This window comes from Podarcis tiliguerta, assembly GCF_965153285.1.
Source record: "Podarcis tiliguerta genome assembly, chromosome: 3".
Classification (NCBI taxonomy): Eukaryota; Metazoa; Chordata; class Lepidosauria; order Squamata; family Lacertidae; genus Podarcis; species Podarcis tiliguerta.
Window position 1 is genome coordinate 103,318,017 of NC_139536.1, and position 21,422 is coordinate 103,339,438.

The 21,422-nt window shown below is 45.6% G+C and overlaps 1 protein-coding gene and 1 long non-coding RNA gene across 7 annotated transcripts in view; one reads left to right on the plus strand and one right to left on the minus strand.

The window, feature by feature from the left end:
• Window positions 1-21,422, minus strand: part of MACROD2 (mono-ADP ribosylhydrolase 2) — a 987,387-nt gene that overhangs the window by 589,061 nt on the left and 376,904 nt on the right. The window lies entirely within an intron of this gene.
• LOC310673424 lies at window positions 221-21,116 on the plus strand. Its single transcript, XR_014508991.1, has 4 exons — window positions 221-341; window positions 2,011-2,046; window positions 2,904-3,214; window positions 16,270-21,116. It is a non-coding gene; the product is annotated as an uncharacterized lncRNA (long non-coding RNA).

Below are 21,422 nucleotides of genomic sequence, written 5' to 3' on the forward strand. Positions count from 1 at the left end.
TCAGTGTGTTTTTACATGAGTAGAATGTGTCCTTTGATTTAAAATGCATCTCTGGGTTATTTGTGGGGCATAGGAATTCATTCATATATTTTTTCAAAATACAGTCCGGCCCACCACGTGGTCTGAGGGACCTTGGACCAGCCCATGGCTGAAAAAGGTTGCTGACCCCTGCTCTAGAGCTCTAGTGACCAATGAGCTAGCAGAGGTAGGTGTCACAATGAAGGGTGTGTCACAAGGAACTCCGCAACCTAGCAACCACCAGCACTTGAACTGACACTACTCTCAACTGGCACTACTAAGCTTTCTTATATGGCTTTTAATCCATGTTCAGCTTTTTACAAGTATGTAAAATGAAATTTATCCCTTTATATTCAAGCTTCCGTTGTTCCTGCACCTGCTGAGCATTAGCTATCTAATCTACCTCTCTGCCTCTTTGGTCCTATATTGCTGAACAGTGGAAAACCAGAAATCACCCCGTGTGTATTTATTCATTTTATTACCTCCCCCCCTTCACTAGCAGGTCCTAGGGCAAGTTACAGCCATCTAAATTATAATTATTGTTGTTATTAATTAAATTTGTATACCGCCCTATACCCACAGGTTTCAGAGCAGTTACAGGATAAGATCACAATATAAAAATACAAAATACATAATAAAAACAAAAACAACCAATAACCCCCCCCACACACACACACACATGGGCATGGGATGTCAACAGAGCAAGTCTTGAAAATACAACTCTCGGGTGCCAAAGGCCAGGTAACAGACCCCTCAAGTGCCCCCATTTCCCAGGGACAGTCCCAGATTTGCAGAAGCTGTCCCAGTTCCTGATGTGATCCTGGAATGTCCTGCTTTTCCCTAGGACCTCCCTATTTTAAATGTTCCCTAAGACTGTCAGGGAGCATTGCCAGCACAGAATGCAGATGCTGATGAGAAAGTCTACTTACATCCCCATCCACTTTCTCTCTCACTCACTGAATGATCAAACCAAAGGAGATCGCTATGCCTCTAGAGCCCTAGTGACCAAGGAGCCAGCAGAGGGAGGTGTCACAATGAAGGGCGTGTCACAAGGACCTCCGCAGCCTAGCAACCACCAGCACTCAACGGACACTACTCCCAACTGACACTACTAAGTTTGCTTATATGGCTTTTAATCCATGTTCAGCTTTTTGCAAGTATGTAAAATGAAATTTATCCCATTATATTCAAGCTTCTGTTGTTCCTTCACCTACTGAGCATTAGCTATCTAATCTACCTCTCTGGTGCAACTGCCACACACCAAAAGGCTAAGGAAAGGGCCCTGTGTCTTCGACAATTCACAAAGTGATTCATTGCAGCTCCACAGCAGCCCTCTCCTTCTTTTCAGTGTTGTCCTATATTGCTGAACAGTGGAAAACCAGAAATCACCCCTTGCATGTTTATTCATTTTATTATTCTCCTTCACTAGCAGGTCCCAGGGCAAGTTACAACCATCTAAAATTATTGTTGTTGTTGTTAATTAAATTTGTATACCACCCTATTCCCACAGGTTTCAGGGCAGTTCACAGGATAAGATCACAATATAAAAATGCAAACAACAACAACAACCCAATAACACACACCCCCAAACACATTTTAAAAGGGCATTGGTTGTCCAAGATTGACCAAAGACCTGGTTAAAAGGGAACGTTTTTGCCTGGAGCCTAAAGGTGTATAAAGAAGGCATCAGATTAACCTCCCTGGGGAGAGCATTCCACAGACAGGGAGCCACTGTAGAAAAGGCCCGTTCTTGTGTTGCCACGTTCCAGACCTCCTCAAGAGGTTGACTCCTCTTTTCTGGATGCCCTTCAAGATGTCACTATTAAACTAATCTGCTTAACTAATCCCTATTGGATGGACAAACAAAGCTAAGAAAAGAATGCCAAAGATGTTTCCAATCAGAACCTTTGCCAGAGGAGTACAAGTTATTCAAATGAATTTATCCCTCTCTCCTCAAAATTCACAGTCTTCTATATCTCTCATATTACACAGGTTCCTGTTGACTTCTTAAGGAGATCTCTTTTCAAGGTAATGAGCTGTTGATAATGTTTAATGACCTTATACAGTAGGAGTTCTACATTTCGGGATTAAAATTCATCTCAAGCATCCTGGCCTGAGAAGCAACAGACTGTGCCTAGTGAACCATTACCTAAGACTATACAAGTGACACTAGAAGCAGCAATTAAAAAAACACTGCAATAGCAATACGCATCATATTAAAAAGAAAGATCTCAATGCACACAAGTTAACAAAGTCAGAAAAAGGGCAAGTTTCATCTTTAAAAAAATATTTTGTATAATAATGACTTTGCATTTCTACTGGGTTTACATAAAAAGATGGTATCACACATACTAGAAAGGCAGCACGTGGTTTAGCCTCTTAGGTGCCACAAAGCTAGGCTGGCCATGCATCATGCTATACAGAGGACAGTCCTCTATTTGACGGGCTCTCCAGTTCAATTCTGGTTCAAATATATTTAAAAAGCCCTAAGAAGCTTGGGATGGGGCTTTGAAGTTGCCCATTAACAGTCAACACATGGATGATAGGCAAACATGGGCACCTGGGCACCTCCTTCGCCACAATAGTGTAACATTTCTATTTAAATTACTATATTTTAAAATTTACATCTATACATATAAACTAGCACATGCAAATGTTTAGCAAAAGCTTGTAACAAAGGAAATCATTGGGGATATCCTTGGAGTTGCTAATCTCAAAATTGACAAATTTATTTTTTATTAAGACACACTATATATGAACAAGAGAAATTATTAAGGCGCATATTACAACTGTCTTGTAGTTGGATTTAGTTTTCTTCGCAAAACTGTAATAGTTTTAAACTTTTGCAAGTCACCCTGAAGTTCAATTTGTTTTTGTTTTTTTAGGATCCTGCCATTTCATCAAAGACATTATAGTTTATAATGAGCAGGAATGTGAGAAGAGTGTGTTTCATCCAAAGTTTTACTCTTAATGAACTCTACCCATGTGCAACCAATAAGCTTACCTTTGTTGTCCTCCAACTTTGGACCAGTTGCAACATATAGATGGGCCTCTGCCATGATGTTGTCTGGATTCTTCTTGTGTCAAGTCCAGCTTCCACGAATCCCTCTCTTTAGAGCTGCCCAACCACATCACATTGCATGCTGGAGATTCTCTCAGAAATGGCTTTCCAGGGGGTTGTAGTGGGGAGGAGTGGGTGAAAAAGCCCCACTGCATGAGCCTTGCTTAGGCATTTTTAGATTCAAGCCATAACACAAAATGAGCAACCATATACATTAGGATTTTACTCTTCCTCTGTTGCATGCATGAACTGGTCTTTTGTCTCACTCCTAAACATGCGCCATTAAGGGTGATTCTGCCATTAGATGTGACCTGCAGCTTGAAGGCACAATGGTGAAGCAGAAAGAGGGTCTAAAACAGCCAGCTGATGAGAAGGGAAATGGCTTCATCTGCATCTGAGCCTATCACAACAGCTTTTCCCTCACCCAGAAATCACAAACAGTTCATTCTGTGGCAGCCTTTCTCAACACCGGGTCCCTAAGTGTTGTTGGACTACAGCTCCCATCATTGTTCACCACTGGCCATGCTGGTGAGGAATGATGGGAGTTGTAGTCCAAGAACATATGTGGACCCAAGGTTGAAAAAATTGCTCTATGGGGATGAACATTATTACCACCTGAGGTTTGCAAACCAAGCTACTGTTAGCCTGGAATACAATCACTTACCACCTGGTCACCATGAGCAATCAGGCATCTCATTCAGGTGAGTGTGTGGGCTGACAGTGTGGAGAGAGAGATTTGTTCTTCCACTTCCAGCTTCTATGCTGGCAACAGAGGGGGTGAAGCCCCTTCCTCCATGGCCAGCATAGAAATACAGCAGGCTAGTCAAGGAAGCGGTCCCCTCCTTTGCCAACCCATGAAAGAAGGGAAGCAAAAATGCAGATGACTACCCACAAGGTAATGGAGCAAACTGCAGCTCCACTACTGGTCTGCTGTGCTTCTCTGATGGTTGTGCTTCTTTTATAAGCATAGGAGTGGGTGCTAATAAGAAAACTAGGCAATCCCAATAAGCACAGGGAAAATGCCGTTCCCCAATAGCCTGCCTACTTTGTATTGAAAAACAAGTTAGCTTAAAAAGGGGCTGGGGGAGGGGAGAAATTAAATTGTTGGGTTTTTTCCTGCTAGATTTTCAATCAGAAGCATTACCAGGGGAGAAATCAATTGGCAGCAGCTGAGAAGAGATATTTAAGTTGAAGGCCAGAACATCTTAATTGGGAAAGGGTGTTAAAAGTTGGAGCTAGAGTCACTTCTACATATAACAAAGCTCTCAAAAAACACTTTCTATAAAATCAAGTAAGGTCAAATATAATGGGAAATGCCTTGCCAAACCCAAGGGGGGAGGGGGGTGAAATTGTCCACAAAGACTTTAGATTCTGCACAAGAATAGCCTTTCCACAAAATCAATTGTTTGTGTACGTTCAGCTTTTTATCCTTTGTAGTGCAGAATGCATATGCCTTCCCCAGAACTTGTGCTTCTGTTGTGGGGCTATATCGCCCTTTTCCAGCACCCAAGGTGCAATATTTTATGGTTTGGGAGATTACACTTGTCCCCCAAATACTGGATGCATGGCTATTATGTATGAAGTGTTGCTTATAGGAAATTAGATTGGCTTCAGCCAGAGCCAGGGCCTTTTCAACTCTGGCTCCGGCCTGGTGGAACGCTCTGCCTCATGAGACCAGGGCCCTGCGGGATCTGATTTCTTTCCGCAGGGCCTGTAAGACAGAGTTGTTCCGCCTGGCCTTTGGCTTGGAGCCAATTTGATTCCCTCCCTCCCTCTCTTTCTTTTTTCTTTTCCTTCTCCTCCTATGATGAGGCTACATTTTAATATTTTAATGTTCCATTATTTTAATGTTGTATTTTACTTTTGTTTTTTTAAGTTGTAACCATTCATCTTGTTTTTATTATTGCTTGTAAGCCGCTCTGAGCCCGGCCTTGGCTGGGGAGGGCGGGGTATGAATAAAATATTATTATTATTATTATTATTATTATTATTATTATTATTATTATTATTATTTATTATGCAAGTGTCAAGGACACCTCTTGCATATTACCTCTCAAGTGAAAGATAAGTGACAAATCTGCACTTGGTGCCCAGTTCTACTGACATTTTGTGACCTTCAGAAACACTTTCCCCTCACAAACCAGGAGAACCTGTTGTTCTCCAGAAGTTGCTGGACTAAGCTCCCTCCACCCCTGACGACTGGCCATGTTGGATGGGACTGCTGGGCACTGGGGTGACAACAACATCTGAAGGGGCCACGAGTTCTTGATTCTTATTTTAGAGGTTGTGTGCTTCCTTGCTATGCATATCAAACAGAGGGGAAAATCTGTTGTGGCTGTTAAGTAATGCCACTGAAGTTATCTGTCCCCTGCTCTCTGGCCAGTATCTTGGCAGCCATCTGGGTCTAGATCGTATTTCACTCCTCCAGCCTTTAATTCAGAGATGGGGAATCGATGCTCTTCAGGTGTTATTGGGTCTCCAATTCCCATCAGCCCCAAACAGCAAAGCCAATGGTTAAGGATATTGGGAATTAGTCCAACAACATATGGAGAGTCACAGATTCCTCACCTTTGTGCAGAAGGGAAAAAATTTTGTGCAAACTCTATAAAAAGGGGGAAAGGAACCAAAAAAATCCTTCAATTTTGAAATCCTTTATTACTATTTTTTAAAGGAAGATTCAAGATTCATTGTGATCTTAGCTGCCCTCTCCTCACCTTCCTAGTGCTAGAGGTTATCATGAAACTTTTTTTAAAAAAGAAGAGCACACAAATGTAGCAAAATATATTTTTATGTGACACAATATACCGTATTTTATGCTCTATAAGACGCACCAGACCACAAGACGCACCTAGTTTTTGGAGGAGGAAAACAAGAAAAAAAATATTCTGAATCTCAGAAGCCAGAACAGCAAGAGGGATCGCTGTGCAGTGAAAGCAGCAATCCCTCTAATCCCTCTTGCTGTTCTGGCTTCTGGGATAGCTGCGCAGCCTGCGTTCGCTCCATAAGATGCACACACATTTCCCCTTACTTTTTAGGAGGGAAAAAGTGAGTCTTATAGAGCAAAAAATACGGTAGTCTCATTAAAGCAAGCCAACATAATCAATTTTGAATGTGATCCAACATTGTTTCAACAGATGAGATGGAACTTCCCCTTATTATTTGGCAACCTCTGTCCCCACCCGCTCTGTTCCAAAGAGACACGAATACTCAGGAGTAGATTTAGAGGGTCAGCAGTGGGCAGGAGAGGTAGGGGAGCAGTCTGTTTTGCATGCACAATGCCTGAATATGATATCACCCTTTGGCCTGATATTCCACCCACCCACCCCCAAAACTGAACAAAAAATCTATACAAAAAAATCTGACAGGGTAAGCAGACAATCTGTTAACAACTTAAAAATAAACTGAAGTATATTTATTTAAATACAGTGGTACCTCGGGTTACAGACGCTTCAGGTTACAGACTCCGCTAACCCAGAAATAGTACCTCAGGTTAAGAACTTTGCCTCAGGATGAGAGCAGAAATCGCGCAGCAGTGGCAGCGGGAGGCCCCATTAGCTAAAGTGGTACCTCAGGTTAAGAACAGTTTCAGGTTAAGAACGGACCTCCGGAACGAATTAAGTTCTTAACCCGAGGTAGCACTGTAAAACTGAAACTGTGTTTGTTTGCCATGATATAATGAAATTATGGGTGCTAGTTTTATGTTGCAGTATTATAATGGGTGTGTGTATGATAGGATACAGCTATAACGCACAAGAGAAAGAAAAAAGAAAAAAACTGATTAAGGTTAGATTTTCAATTAGCCCATATTTGGCTGATACAAGAGACTGTGCATACATTTTGAGTTACAATAAAAGATTGTAGGAAAAGAGTATAGTATAGCTGAAATCCTGTATATTTGCACCTATAGATGTCTATCCAAGAAAAAGATATATGAAAGGGCAAATCAGATACTCATTGGTTTTAGCATTTCTGCATGGCTTCCTTAGTTCTTTAGAAGCAGAATGCTCATACAACAACAACAATTCAGTGCGCTGCTATTGGGAAATTATCGCAGAAGTTCTAGTCTCTGAAATATTCAATTCTGCTACGTTTCCTATCCCGTGGTGACTCTTCTAATCAATATTTTACTTGAAAGGAGTCGAACTCCCTCCTATTTTATTTAACTTTAATAGGTACTATTCCAGGTAAGTAAATATATATCATGTGACACTACATTATCAGCCAGAAAAGCCAAGGCTCTGAGACTACGAAATCCTTCCTGTCTTTGATTTGTTCAGAACAACCACTCAAAATCTGAATGGACATTGCTTGTCAAATTCAGTATAAATACAGTCCTTGCCCCATTCTCTCACTCAGAGTAGAAATTAGCACCTATCGAGTTCATCTTTAGCTGTCAGGGCTTGTGATGTGACCTGCTTGACTAGCATTACTGAAAATTAAGATGCCTGTTCAGTAACACACACAAAAGTGATCAATGCTGTAATATTTCTCAAAACCAGATATTTGTAGTAGATAAGTACTTTTATACTTATACCATTTTAAAGAAATTCAGTTTGAATTTTTGTTCTTTTAAGTTTTGAATTCAAGCTGAAACCAGAAGTGGGCCGATTGAATCAGATTTTCTGGTTAGGAATCATCTGGATCAGACCATTTATTATTATTATTATTACTACTGCTGCTATATACAAATGAATGCAAACAGCAACAAAAAACTAATGGAATATGGTTTTTTTATGTTAATATAAAATGTAGTAATGGAATGATCAATTTCGTGTGTTCACCATATGGCATACAATAATAGCAAAGAATGTATCCCCATTTCTTGGTCAACATCACCCTCCATTTTCCTTCCAGCAGTTTTGATACGAATGAGCTGAATGAATGCATATTCATTATTAATTTGTCATCTGTCTCAACTAGGGTGAGTAGGTGTATTAGGAAACAAACTAATACAGTTTCTCCCTCTGATAACCCATTTTGGTTGCTTGTTGGTGGACAGATATTTTGAGAAATCGTATACAGGCATCTCCCAAGTTAGTAATTTCATAGGAACCAGCAACCTTAGCCAGTCAGAACAAGAAAGCTATAAAACCTCTTGTCAGAGCTGGCTCCGGGTCCCAGCTCACCAAGGACCAACGCTAGCCGGTAGTACAGTATCAAAGTCTTTATTGAAGAATAGTGTCCATTTACAAGTCTCAGCGTCCCAGCTCTACGTCTGAGCTTTAGACCGGCGAAGCTCTATCTGGATCTCCGCCCCCTGTGCACCAGCTTAACACTCTAATCTTACTCCACCTCTTCCTTCTCTCTCTCTTCCTCTGGGTCTTACTACCCCCCGGTGTCTCTTCCCTCCTGGACTCTTCTGACGCAGAGCTTGACCCCTCTGACTCCTCCCCCTCTCTTCGGCGGGCTTTAGGACCTGGCTCCTTACCCGGGCTGCCCACCTTGCCGCCCTCCTGTACATTTGAACTTGGCGCGCGCGCGCGTTTAACTTTCCTGATGACCGTTTCCTCGCTCCCTGACGAGGGTGTGGCCACTCCTGCCTCACGTTCTCCCTCTGCCTGCGCGCTCCCTGATCCCGATGCCTTGGACTCCTCCCCCCTACTGCACTCTGGGGGGGAAGCTGGTCCGGATTTCCAGCTGTTACTCTCTGAGTCCCCTCTGGCCCCTTCTTCCCGAGGTGTCCCCCTTGCCCTGACCATGGGGGCCCCTTTCTGTGAATCCTCCGAGTCACTGGAGAGACTCAGAGACCTCGGACTACTGTCGTCGCTGACATTTCCTTCAGACTCCTCCCCCTCGCTCTCCGTTTCCTGCCTCTCCTGCGACTCTTCTCCTGAACCCCTGACATCCATCCCCCCCTCGAAGCCCCCCCTTCCCCCCTCCCCTTCCTCCGGCGGGGGTGCTGGGTGCTCCGTCGTTGTGGGGGTGAATGGTGGATACAGTTCGTCCCCCGTGGCGTGCATCCAGTTAGAGAAATCCGGCTCGTCCTCCATGTCTTCGCCGACCTCGTTCTCCTCTGCTTCCATCTCCGTGCCGCCATGCTCAAACCCCACGTCCTCCCCCATCACGTCCATGTCCCTCTCACCCTCGTTCCCCTCTGGGTCCGTTGCCTGCCAAGGGCCCCTCAGCCACCTCTCTTCTCCTCGATTGTCCCACCAAAAGGAGCGGTCTGAGGCAAACCCCGAGGGCGAGTCCTCCGGTGAACGTGTTTCTAATGCTGGTTCTTCGTCCGAGGTGAATCCCTGGAACGTGCTGGTAGAAAGCGTGGGTGTGAAAAGCCAGTCGTCGAAATACTCGGCTGGCATGGGCCTGTGTGGGAACAAGGCATGAAACTCCTCTTTGAGGAGTGGCTCGTCCAGGGCATAGTCCGGCACCCAACTGTTGGCGCTGGCCGGGATACCTTCCCTTGCGAGAAAATATTCTACTCCCTCTTCCCCCCATCTCGAGTCCAAAATCTCTGTGACCTGGTTGATGGGTTCCCTACTTGGCGACTCCCTCCTTGGGGGGATCTCCCTATACTGGTCTGGTGCCGTGCCCTGCGCCTGAAATCGGTGAGGCGCTTTGTAGGGCGTGAGCACCGACCTATGGAATACTGGGTGCATTCTGGATCCTTCCGGAAGTGTCAACCGGAAGGCCACCGGATTGATCTGTGCCTCAACCAGGTAAGGTCCTAGCTGCTTATGTCCGAGTTTCTTCTTAGCTAAGGATCTGGTCGGCACTGCGTGGGCCGCTAACCACACCCAGTCACCCACCTGTATGTCTTCCCCAACCCTTCTGTGCTTGTCAGCCTGCAGTTTGTATGCGTGCTTTGCAAGCTCTAACTGCCTCCTAAGCTGCTCGTGGACTTCCTGCAATTCCGCCGCCAAGACTTCCGCTGCCTGTGGCTCCCCCTCCCCTAGTCTCTCTAATCCCGGGAAGGTTCTGGGATGCCTCCCGTTGTTGGCGAAGAACGGCGTCACCCCTGTGGACACGTGCTTCGTGTTGTTGTAGGCGAACTCAGCGAGCGGCAGGTAGTCCACCCATGTCGTCGGCTGTTGATTTGCGTAGCATCTCAGGTACTGCTGCATGATGGCGTTGACGCGCTCCGCTTGTCCGTTGGTCTGCGGGTGTCTCGCCGACGCTAGGTTGATCTTGACGTTCAGGAAACCCATCAGCTTCTGCCAGAAGCTCGAAATGAACTGGCGCCCCCTGTCGGACAAGATAGACCGTGGCAGTCCATGCACTCTGAAGACGTGGTCTATGAACAGTTTGGCAGTCTGTTCTGCCGTGGCCACCTTCGCGCACGGAATGAAGTGGGCCATTTTAGTGAACATGTCCACCACCACTAGCACTGCCGTTTTACCCCTCGAGCTGGGTAAATCCGTGACAAAGTCCAGTGCCACCCTCTCCCACGGTTCGCTCGGGGTCTGCAGCGGTTCGAGCAGTCCTGCCGGAGGTTTGTGTACTGACTTGGCCCTTTGGCAGGTGTCGCACCTCGAGACGTACTCCGCGACTTCCCCCCTCATCTTGGGCCACCAGAAATCTCTGGCAATGAGTTCCGCCGTCTTCTCTTTGCCGAAGTGCCCGGCGGTTGGCGCGTCGTGTAACTGTTGCAGCACTTTCGCACGGAGCTTATCTCCCGGTACATAGAGTGCTCCTCTGCGGATGAGCAATCCGTCTCGTATTTGGAACTCGTCGTTTTTCACCGTGCCCTTGCGCACCTCCTCCATCTTGGCTAGAGCGAAGGAGTCCTCCTGCAGTGCTCGACGGACCGCCTCTATGTCCACAGTTGCGGAAGCGCACGCCCAGGCTTTCTGGGCGAAAATGTGTTTGGCCGCTGCTGGCGCCGCTTCTTCGAGGTATTGCGGCTTTCTGGACAGTGCATCTGCCATGATGTTGTTGTCGCCTGGGATGTATTCTATCCTGAAGTCGAAATCCGCAAAGAACTCCGCCCATCTGATGTGCCGCTGGTTCAGGAACCTTGCCGTGCGCCAGTACTCCAAGTTCTTATGATCCGTGCGAACCTGCACCGTGTGTTTGGCCCCGATGAGGAAGTGCCGCCACGCCTTGAATGCTGCATGAATGGCCAGCAACTCCCTGTCCCAGATGGTGTAGTTCTGCTCTGACTTGCTGAGCTTCCTGGAGTAGAAGGCACACGGGCGCCAGTCCCCCTGCGGGTCCTCCTGCAACAGTACGGCGCCCACGGCTCTGTCTGAGGCGTCCGTCTCAACCCTCAGCGGTTTGCCGGGATTCACATGCAGTAGCTGCCCTTCGGACGAGAAGAGACGCTTGAGGTTCTGGAAGGACTGCTCCGCTTGCTCCGTCCAGATGAACTTCTTCTTCTTGGAGCTGAGCGTGTCGGTAATGGCCGCTGTCTGCATTGCGAACCCCTTGATGAACTTGCGGTAAAAGTTGGCAAACCCCACAAACCTCTGGACCTCCTTCCGATTGCGCGGGCTCTTCCAATCCAACACCGCGCGAACCTTGGCGCTGTCCATGGCGAGCCCCTTGTCCGACAGCTTGTAGCCCAGGAAATCCACCTCCTTCCTGTCGAACTGGCACTTCTCCAGCTTTGCGTATAGCCGATGCTCCTGCAGTCGCTGCAGAACCTCCTTGACGTCCCCCTCGTGGGTCTCCTCAGATTCTGAGAATATCAGGATGTCGTCCAAGAAGCAGACGCATTTCTTGTAGAGAAGACCCGCCAGGACGTGATGCATGAACGCTTGAAAACAGTGGGCGCCATTTTGTAAACCGAAGGGCATAACTCTGTATTCATATGTGCCCAGGGGCGTGAACATGGCAGTCTTCCACTCGTCCCCCTCCCGTATGCGAATCAGGTTGTACGCCCCTCTCAGATCCAACTTTGTAAAAACGCGTCCTTTCCTCACCGTTGCAAGCAGGTCATCTATTTTGGGCATTGGAAAGGCTGTGGGCTTGGTCTTTGAATTTAAGAGCCTGAAATCCACTACAAGTCTTTTTTGGGGCGTGTCCTTTTTCTTCACAAAGAATACAGGACTGCCCCCCGCTGCCTCCGACTCCCGGATGAAACCGCGCTTCAAGTTGAGGTCTATGAACTCCTTGAGCTCCTGCAGCTCGTCTTCAGACATGGAATACAGTTTCCCTGCTGGCAGCGTCGCCCCTGGCAGGAGGTCAATCTGGCAGTCATAGGGCCTGTGGGGAGGCAGCTTGTCCGCTTCCTTCTCGCAGAAAACCTCCAAAAACGCTGCGTACTTGCGTGGCACTGCTTGCAGCGTGCTCAATTGTAGCTGCGTGTCTTCCCCTCCTTCTTCCGGGCTATGAAGAATGCAATGTTCCGCGCAATAGGAGGAACCGAAGGTCAATTGGCGCTGATACCACGCCAATGCTGGGCTGTGCCTGTGCAGCCAACTCATGCCCAACACTACCGGCATGCCTGACAGTTTGGTGACGTTGAAGCTGATGACCTCTTGGTGGTTCCCAATCCGCATCACCATTGGTTGCGTTTGTTGCACCACCTGCCCCCCTAACAAGTCTCTGCCATCCACTGTGACAACCTTCAGGGGCAGTGTGGCTGGCAGCAGTGGTATATTGTGTTGCTGAATAAAATCCAGTCCTATAAAGTCGGCGTTGCTGCCGGAGTCAATGGTGATCGGCACTTCCAGAGTGCTTCCGTTGGGCAGTTGGAGAGACGCTGTAAGCTGCACCACTGGTTTGGGTGGGAGGGGGTCCGTGGGCTGCAAAATCTCTGGGGATTGTTTCATTGATTTGTCTGGCTGGACCCCAGTACCTCTTCCTCCAGCCAGACTCTGTCGTTTCCCTGCTGCGTTGCTTCTGTCACTGTTGCCGATGCTGCAGTATGCTTGTGGAGCCTCTGGGGACACTCTTTCGCCATGTGTTGAGCACTGTCGCAGATGTAGCACTTCCTGTTCCCTCTAGGAGGCTTCGGTTTGACTGCTCCCGGCGTGAGGGCTCTGGTAGCTGACTGAGCCCTGGCACCTCCGAGTTCCATCGGTTCCTCTCCCCCTCCCTGTGAGGGCGTGGACTGCGCACGCGCTGCTTCTTTGGGATAGAAGGGAGGTGCTCTGGCTGGTGCCCTTCCCCAACGTCCTTCTTCTCTGTTGTAAGGACGTTCCTCCAGATGCACCCCGATCTCCAGAGCCCTCTGGACCACTTCCTGGGTGCTCCTTGGCCTCTCCCCCCTTCCAATTTCGGCTTTTACTTCTGCATTCAAGCCCTCCCAAAAGAGATCTCTCACTGGCGCAGAAGCTTTGTCCCATCCCAGTGCATGAACCAGTCCGAAGAAACGCGTATGGTACTGACGCACGCTGGCTTTGCCTTGCTTAAGTCCATGTATGTCTCTCCTGGCAATATCAACGTCTATCTTTGATAAAAAACACGAGTCCATAGCTTTAATGAAAGCCTTCGCGTCTTGGAGCGCCGGATCATTGTCCCTCCATAAATTTCTCAGCCACGTTTTGGCTTCACCATGCAAATGGGATAGGATAAACCCCACTTTCTCTCTTTCATCTCTAAAGTCTTTGTCAAGCAGATCCAGCGCAAACAACAGGTCTGCTCTAAAGTTGGGGTACTGCTGTAAACTCCCGTCAAAATGGGATACAAGGCTGCCTCCCCTCTTTCCCAATCCAATGCCCTCTGCTCTGGATCCAGGTGGCCCCTGTTTGGAAATCACGTCCAATCTTACTTGGAGATCCCGGTAGGCGTTACTCATTTCCTCCTCTCTTTTTCTGGATGCAATTACCTCCGTGCTGAGTCGTGTCACAGCTTCTTGCAGGGCTGATATCTGCTCTTCCGTCGTCATCTTGCCTGAGTTTTGTGAGCTGGAAGCACCCCTCCTCTGCCCTCGCTGCGTCAACTCACGTGGCGAGGTTCTTGGTGCCAAAACTTTAAAATTTAGAGATAGAGCTTACTGTCAGAGCTGGCTCCGGGTCCCAGCTCACCAAGGACCAACGCTAGCCGGTAGTACAGTATCAAAGTCTTTATTGAAGAATAGTGTCCATTTACAAGTCTCAGCGTCCCAGCTCTACGTCTGAGCTTTAGACCGGCGAAGCTCTATCTGGATCTCCGCCCCCTGTGCACCAGCTTAACACTCTAATCTTACTCCACCTCTTCCTTCTCTCTCTCTTCCTCTGGGTCTTACTACCCCCCGGTGTCTCTTCCCTCCTGGACTCTTCTGACGCAGAGCTTGACCCCTCTGACTCCTCCCCCTCTCTTCGGCGGGCTTTAGGACCTGGCTCCTTACCCGGGCTGCCCACCTTGCCGCCCTCCTGTACATTTGAACTTGGCGCGCGCGCGCGTTTAACTTTCCTGATGACCGTTTCCTCGCTCCCTGACGAGGGTGTGGCCACTCCTGCCTCACGTTCTCCCTCTGCCTGCGCGCTCCCTGATCCCGATGCCTTGGACTCCTCCCCCCTACTGCACTCTGGGGGGGAAGCTGGTCCGGATTTCCAGCTGTTACTCTCTGAGTCCCCTCTGGCCCCTTCTTCCCGAGGTGTCCCCCTTGCCCTGACCATGGGGGCCCCTTTCTGTGAATCCTCCGAGTCACTGGAGAGACTCAGAGACCTCGGACTACTGTCGTCGCTGACATTTCCTTCAGACTCCTCCCCCTCGCTCTCCGTTTCCTGCCTCTCCTGCGACTCTTCTCCTGAACCCCTGACACCTCTTTAATTAATTTATTTATTTTTAAAAACCCTAACATTTTTTCCTTTAAAGTTATCAGTTGTACAGGATTGGGTATATTTGTACTTTGGAAAGTACAAAGATTCGAGGCATATAGTTGAAGGCTTCGTTTGAATTGGAGAATTTAGTCTCCTTCCATTTAAAGTTCATTTCATATGTGCAATTCAGAAAAGGTGCTTCAAGAAACTTTGGCAATCTACAGTTAGCTAGTATCAATGCTCTTCTAATATTGTTGAGTATATTTCAAATAAGGGAGAACTTGGAACAAATTTACTCAACCACAAAAAGAGATTGGAAAGGAAGCCCAGAGGAAACACACATGATTGTAGGATAAGCAGTTTCAGAAAGTGAACATTAAGGTGGGAAGGAACATATTATTGTTGTTTATCTCAGAAAGAAAGCTGTTAGCAAAATGACATGCTTTAGCTGGGATTTCTAACTTCAGTTAGCAAAACAGGATTGAATCTGCTAAGTAAATACAATGAACTGAACCAAGTAAAAGTATTATCAAAATGGGTTTAGACACAGTCTATTAGATAAACAACCTTATGAGCAATAATTTAGCCCAGAAATTATTTGGCCTTCCAGGTTTACGCATGATTTAAAGAGGCCTCCTCTCTCATACTAAGCAATGAGTCTCTTTAAAGGATTTTGTCTATACTCATTTTTGACAGATGAAATTAGCATGGTGGTTTGGGGGAATGAAGTTTGTCATATAAATCCATGAAGCCAAATGTTGGGGTAAATGAATAGAACATGTTTGGAAACTGTCTTGAAACATTCAAAGAACATAGTTCAATGGTGAAGGGTATAACAAAAAAAATAAATCACAAGTATTGAAATGTGAACAGCTCTAAGGATTAAAATTGAGAACTGTAGAGGATTCTAAATTTATTTTTTAAAACTTATTTACTACTAAACATGTTATATATGCTAGGGAATTACAATTCCAACAATTCCAACTCAACCAATCTTATCAGATTCCAGAACATTTAAAGGCTAATGTACAGGCATATATCAGAAGAATTTTGGAACTGGAAGTGACTGAGTCATCCGGTTGTCCCTAGTGCTTGTAAATCATGGGTAGGCAAACTAAGGCCCGGGGGCTGGATCTGGCCCAGTCGCCTTCTCAATCCGGCCTTCAGATGGTCCAGGAATCAGCATGTTTTTACATGAGTAGAATGTGTGCTTTTATTTAAAATGCATCTCTGGGTTATTTGTGGAGCCTGCCTAGTGTTTTTACATGAGTAGAATACGTGCTTGTATTTAAAATGCATCTCTGGGTTATTTGTGGGGCATAGGAATTCGTTCATTTCCCCCCAAAAAATATAGTCCGGCCCCCTGCTGAAATAGTTGTTGACCCCTGTTGGTAATCATTACTGTGTCAAAAACAAAGATTTGTTTTCATATTTCCCCCCTTCTGATACTAACACTTTAAAGTTCTCGGTCCCTGGCTATGCAGTTCTCAGTCATGTCAAAAATCATATGTCCTTTCATCCATCGAATACAGCTTTATTTGTAAATATATATTTTTTCAGGCAGGAATGAAGATTTGGAGATATGCTTCAGAGATCCAGACTATGGGGAGCCCGGAAAAACTACAATTTGGACTACAATTTGGTCGCTTTTTTATTTTTGTTTATTGTTTTTAATTGGATTATGATGCGGATATGTTGATTGGCTGTTTTTATTGGAAAATCAATAAAAATGATTTTTAAAAAAACAAAACAAAGAATGGAGCTATCCATTACTGCATTAATTTTAGACCATAGAACAGTAAGTCAGCATGTGATCATTCTCCGATAACTAGTATTGTTAGAGCTCCCGGGTAAAGCCAACTATATTTGCTTTTAACAACTTACAGACTCCTTTAGAAGAGGAAGAAGAAAGTAAAACTTTACTGCAATGTTTCAGAGGTTGCCTCCATTTGCAGTTATGCCTTTTTGGTTTACAGCAACTTTCCAAAGGCTCATGGATCAACTATTATGTACACATGTGGGATATGCAGCAGCACATCTCAAGTATTTGATCATTTGTTGTTCAAACGGACAGTCATCTGAAACACCTAGAAGTGCTGACTCTGGCCAGACTTTAGTACAGCAACTTCAGAATTGTCCACTACTGAGAAAAGTTAAGTGTATATTGTTGATACACAGAGGTGAAGTCAGGGATAGCTAAAGGTGACACGTTAGAAATAACTTTCTATTGACTAATTTGTTGGGAGGGGCCACACAATGAAAATGGTGATAGGAAGAGAAGATGTTCAAATTGCTGTAATGGAATTGAAAGAAATGTTCTGTGTAAGATTTAGCCCAACTAGGAAAAGTCTTTTTGTACTGGAGAGCAGTGGATCTGATGTGGGCCTTGGGACAAGAAAAATATGGGAGTGAACAGCTAATATCCTACAGAACAAAAGGATAATAAGAAGAAGAGTTTGGATTTGATATCCCGCTTTATCACTACCCTAAGGAGTCTCAAAGCGGCTAACAATCTCCTTTCCCTTCCTCCCCCACAACAAACACTCTGTGAGGTGAGTGGGGCTGAGAGACTTCAGAGAAGTGTGACTAGCCCAAGGTCACCCAGCAGCTGCATGTGGAGGAGCGGGGAAGCGAACCCGGTTCCCCAGATTACAAGACTACCGCTCTTAACCACTGCACCACACTGGCTCATATATTGGATAATTATCACACTGGATAACATTTTAGGGGAAAATATTAAGTGGATAATTGAATTGCTCAGGCATTGGCTGTCAGGGGACAACCCTTCTGTTAGTAATTGACCAGTGCCCATTAATATGGATTAATCAAACAAAATACACAAATGCTAATGTTACTTGACAATTCAGCCATATCGTTTCTAAGGTAAGCAAAGAATAGGGACAGATGTTGATTATCTGTTCAGATATAGATATATAATGTATTCTGAAAACTGCTTGTAGCCCTTGGTTCTATGTGTGTTTTAAACTGCAGCACTTGTCCAGGGGTCCTTTACCTTTACCTTTCTTGTATTTGTGCTGAAATCGCTGCTTAGAAATCTCATCTGGGATGGTGATAAGGGGATGCAGGTAGCTTTAGCTGCTGAGAACCAGCAAAGTGTTACAACTTAAAATAGAGGAAGAAAAAGAGGAGCCCACATTGCAACAGTTTTACTATGAACAAGCTGGATGGTGGTTAAGCTGAGAGACACCTAGACTACTAAATGGGGTGAGGGGCAGGATCCAGACTGTATTGCCCTTGGACTAGTTGGAATTATTTCCTTTGATGGGCTTGGACATCCTTCCTGTAATTAGGAGAATTCTGTTATACACTAACTATTTTTAAGGAGCTATTTTGTGAGAGACACAATCGCTCAAATTAAACTTTAACTAAAGCATGGGAAGTTTTGAAACCTAAACTGAACAGATGAGCACTGATGTGTGTTTTTTAACGACCCCTTGCCCGGTCCTACAATTAAAGAACCGACCAGCTTGCTGCTGTTCCAGTTACACTGCAGCTAGAAAGAAAGGAAACTCGAGGAGAGAAACTGCAGTGGTGGCTGGGCAAAAGTAATTTCAGAGTGGGAATGGACACACAGAGAGAGTGAAGAGATGGAGTCCATCTTCTAAAATTGCTCTGAGCACTAGGTGGGGTGAATAGCTGGTGCTTTCAGGGTCCAGTGACCATCCCAGATACAATCAAGCCAGCTTCCTTGAACAATCAGGGTTGTTGCTGGGTACTATAATGGAGGCTGCCTTGCATTTCTTAACCATAGCTGAGCTGAGCAGCCAGGCAGCACCAATTCACCACTTGGGAGCCTCAGAACATATATGGCAAGTACCCTGAGAGTAAGCACAGTACCAGGTTGCCTTTCAAGCTCCATGCAAGAAGGCCAGTTAAGCCTCTTTGCACATGCACATGGAAGCCATTCTGGCTTCTGTGATCTGAGCCACAGGTTTGTATGATCAGAATGGAGATCCATTCTACTCTCTGCCAAAATTTTGGAGAGCAGAGCCAGTTGTTTCATTGCTCTCATAGATGCACAGTATCTTGTGCCAAAGGTCGCCACTATTGTGATGATCATGATCTGCAGTAACCTGGAAAGCTGTTGCTGCATTGAATATACTCCCCGCTGCCAGAAATATGGGATATACAGAGGTGAAAATGAAAATCATAGATATTTAATGCAACTCTAAAGCACACTAGATTTAAGGGAACAATGACAGGCATGGAACAAGGACCTACTTATATGATGTGATAGCCATATTCAGATAGCTAATGGGCTGTCACGTAGAAAATGGAGTGAGCATGTTTTCTCTTGTTCCATAGGGTAGGATCTGAACTGATAGATTCAAGTTACAAGAAAGGAGAATCTGACTAAACAGCAGGAAGAAATTTCTGACAGTAAGAACTGTTCGACGGTAGAAGAGACTCCCTCAGAAGGTGGTGGACTCTCCTTCCTTGGAAGATTTTAAGCAGAGGTTGAATGGGATCACCATCTGTCATAGGTGTTTGAGATTCCTGCATTGCAAGGGGCAGGACTGAGGTCCTGAGGGTGACTTCCAATTCTACAGCTCTATAATTCTATGATTCTATATGCCAGTCAGTACTCCCTAGTCCTAGTCTGATACCTTGTGAACTATACACACATTCAGGCATTTCCCTGACCACACAAAGGTTTTATCTTTGCATAGGGAAGGAGTGCACAAGCAATCAGCGTCCCCACTGTTCCTGACAGATGTGCTTCAGCCCTTTATATGCTTGTAATTCTCTCTAACCAGGGCTTCCAATCAAAAGGTACAAAGTGCATTTCTAACTGGGGGCACTAGGAGAGGACCTGTGTGAGTGCCCCTGTCCCATCCACAGATAACACATTTGTATGCTTAGGCAAACATGAGTATGGTGTATAATAAATACACTGACTTACCACAGAACACACTTCTCTGGCAGTCAGATTTCAGATCATGCTGTCACACTATTTGGAGGGGTTAATAAATTTGAGAGGGTCCGCAGCTCAGTGGTAAAGCACATGCTTTGCAGGCACAAATTCCCGGGTTGACTAAGAGGCAGATCCAGTGATGTGAGAGATCCGCAGCTTGAGACCCCCGGGAGCTCATGCCAATCAAAATAGGCAACATGAGGCAATGCAGGACTAGATGGGCAGGCAGTCTGGACTGGTATAGGGGCAGCAGCGTCTCATGTTCCTCTGCAAAATTCCACTGCATCCGCAGTGATGAACGTGTGGCTCATAGCAAAAAGGAGTTCTTCGTTGGATTTAAATACAGTGGTACCTCGGGATGCTCACTGGAAGGACAGATCCTGAAGCTGAGGCTCCAATACTTTGGTCACCTCATGAGAAGAGAAGACTCCCTGGAAAAGACCCTGATGTTGGGAAAGATGGAGGGCACAAGGAGAAGGGGATGACAGAGGACGAGATGGTTGGATAGTGTTCTCGAAGCTACCAGCATGAGGTTGACCAAATTGCGGGAGGCAGTGGAAGACAGGAGTGCCTGGCGTGCTCTGGTCCATGGGGTCACAAAGAGTCAGACACGACTAAACAACAACACCTCGGGATGCGAATAGAATCCATTCCAGAGCCCCGTTCGCATCCAGAATCAAACGTGACTAGTGACGTAACATCTGCGCATGTGCTGGTCGCTTTTCGCCGCTTCTGCACATGTGTGTGACGTCATTTTGAGCGCCTGCGCATGCGTGAGCGGCGAAACCCAGAAGTAACACGCTCCGTTACTTCCGGGTTGCCGCAGAGCGCAACTTGAACGTGCTCAACATGAAGCATATTCAACCCGAGGTATGACTGTATTGCCTTTCTGCCAAGGCACTAAGGTGGTTTGCAACTTGGAATATTAACAGAAAGAAATGATAAAAAATATTCTCAAGCATTGACATTAGGTGTTTCCTGGCTTCTCCTTTGCATCAGGGCTAATAGGTCTTAAGCAGCCCTGGGGAAGGAGGGGAATGGGGAATTTTGCCCTATTATTTAGTGCAGGGTTGCGGAACCTGTGGCCTGTCAGAGGCTGCTGGATTCCAGCTCCCACAGTTCTGATCATTTGCTGTGCTGGCTGGGGCTGATGACAGCTGAGTCCAACAACCTCTGAAAGATCACAGATTCCCCATCACTGATTAACTACATTGTTCCATACGTGAGGATTATAGGAAGGTATTTTTGTTAATCTATTATACAGGAGGAAATATGCAGGTAATTCACCTAAAGTTGTTTATCAGTTGGGTAATACAGAGAAATATCATCTATGGAGTAGCTAGGTTTGTGATGGCTGCACAGACATCAAGGAAGAATTGTTTAGAAGAAAAGGCTATTAACTTTTATGATATCCAACTGTGTTAATTATTTTGTCTATTTTATGGAAAAGGTTTGTCTCTCTTGCAAGCTTCCCTGTAAACTAGATGGATGCTCCTTTACTTTTTTCCTTTCTTCTTTTAATATTAGATGATAAATGTGATGATATTGTAATGGCCATATTGGATATAATATATCCACTGTATATATATATCCACTGTATATATATATTCAATAAAGAATAAAAAATACAAGAGATATAATAGCTCTTAAATTCTACATAGTAATTCATAGCAGAGCACGCACTACTTCACATGCACTTGTTATTTTTGCCATTTGCCTGCTTTTTTAAAGCCTATTCATACAAACATCCATTTAAAATATTCTAAAAAGGCAATAT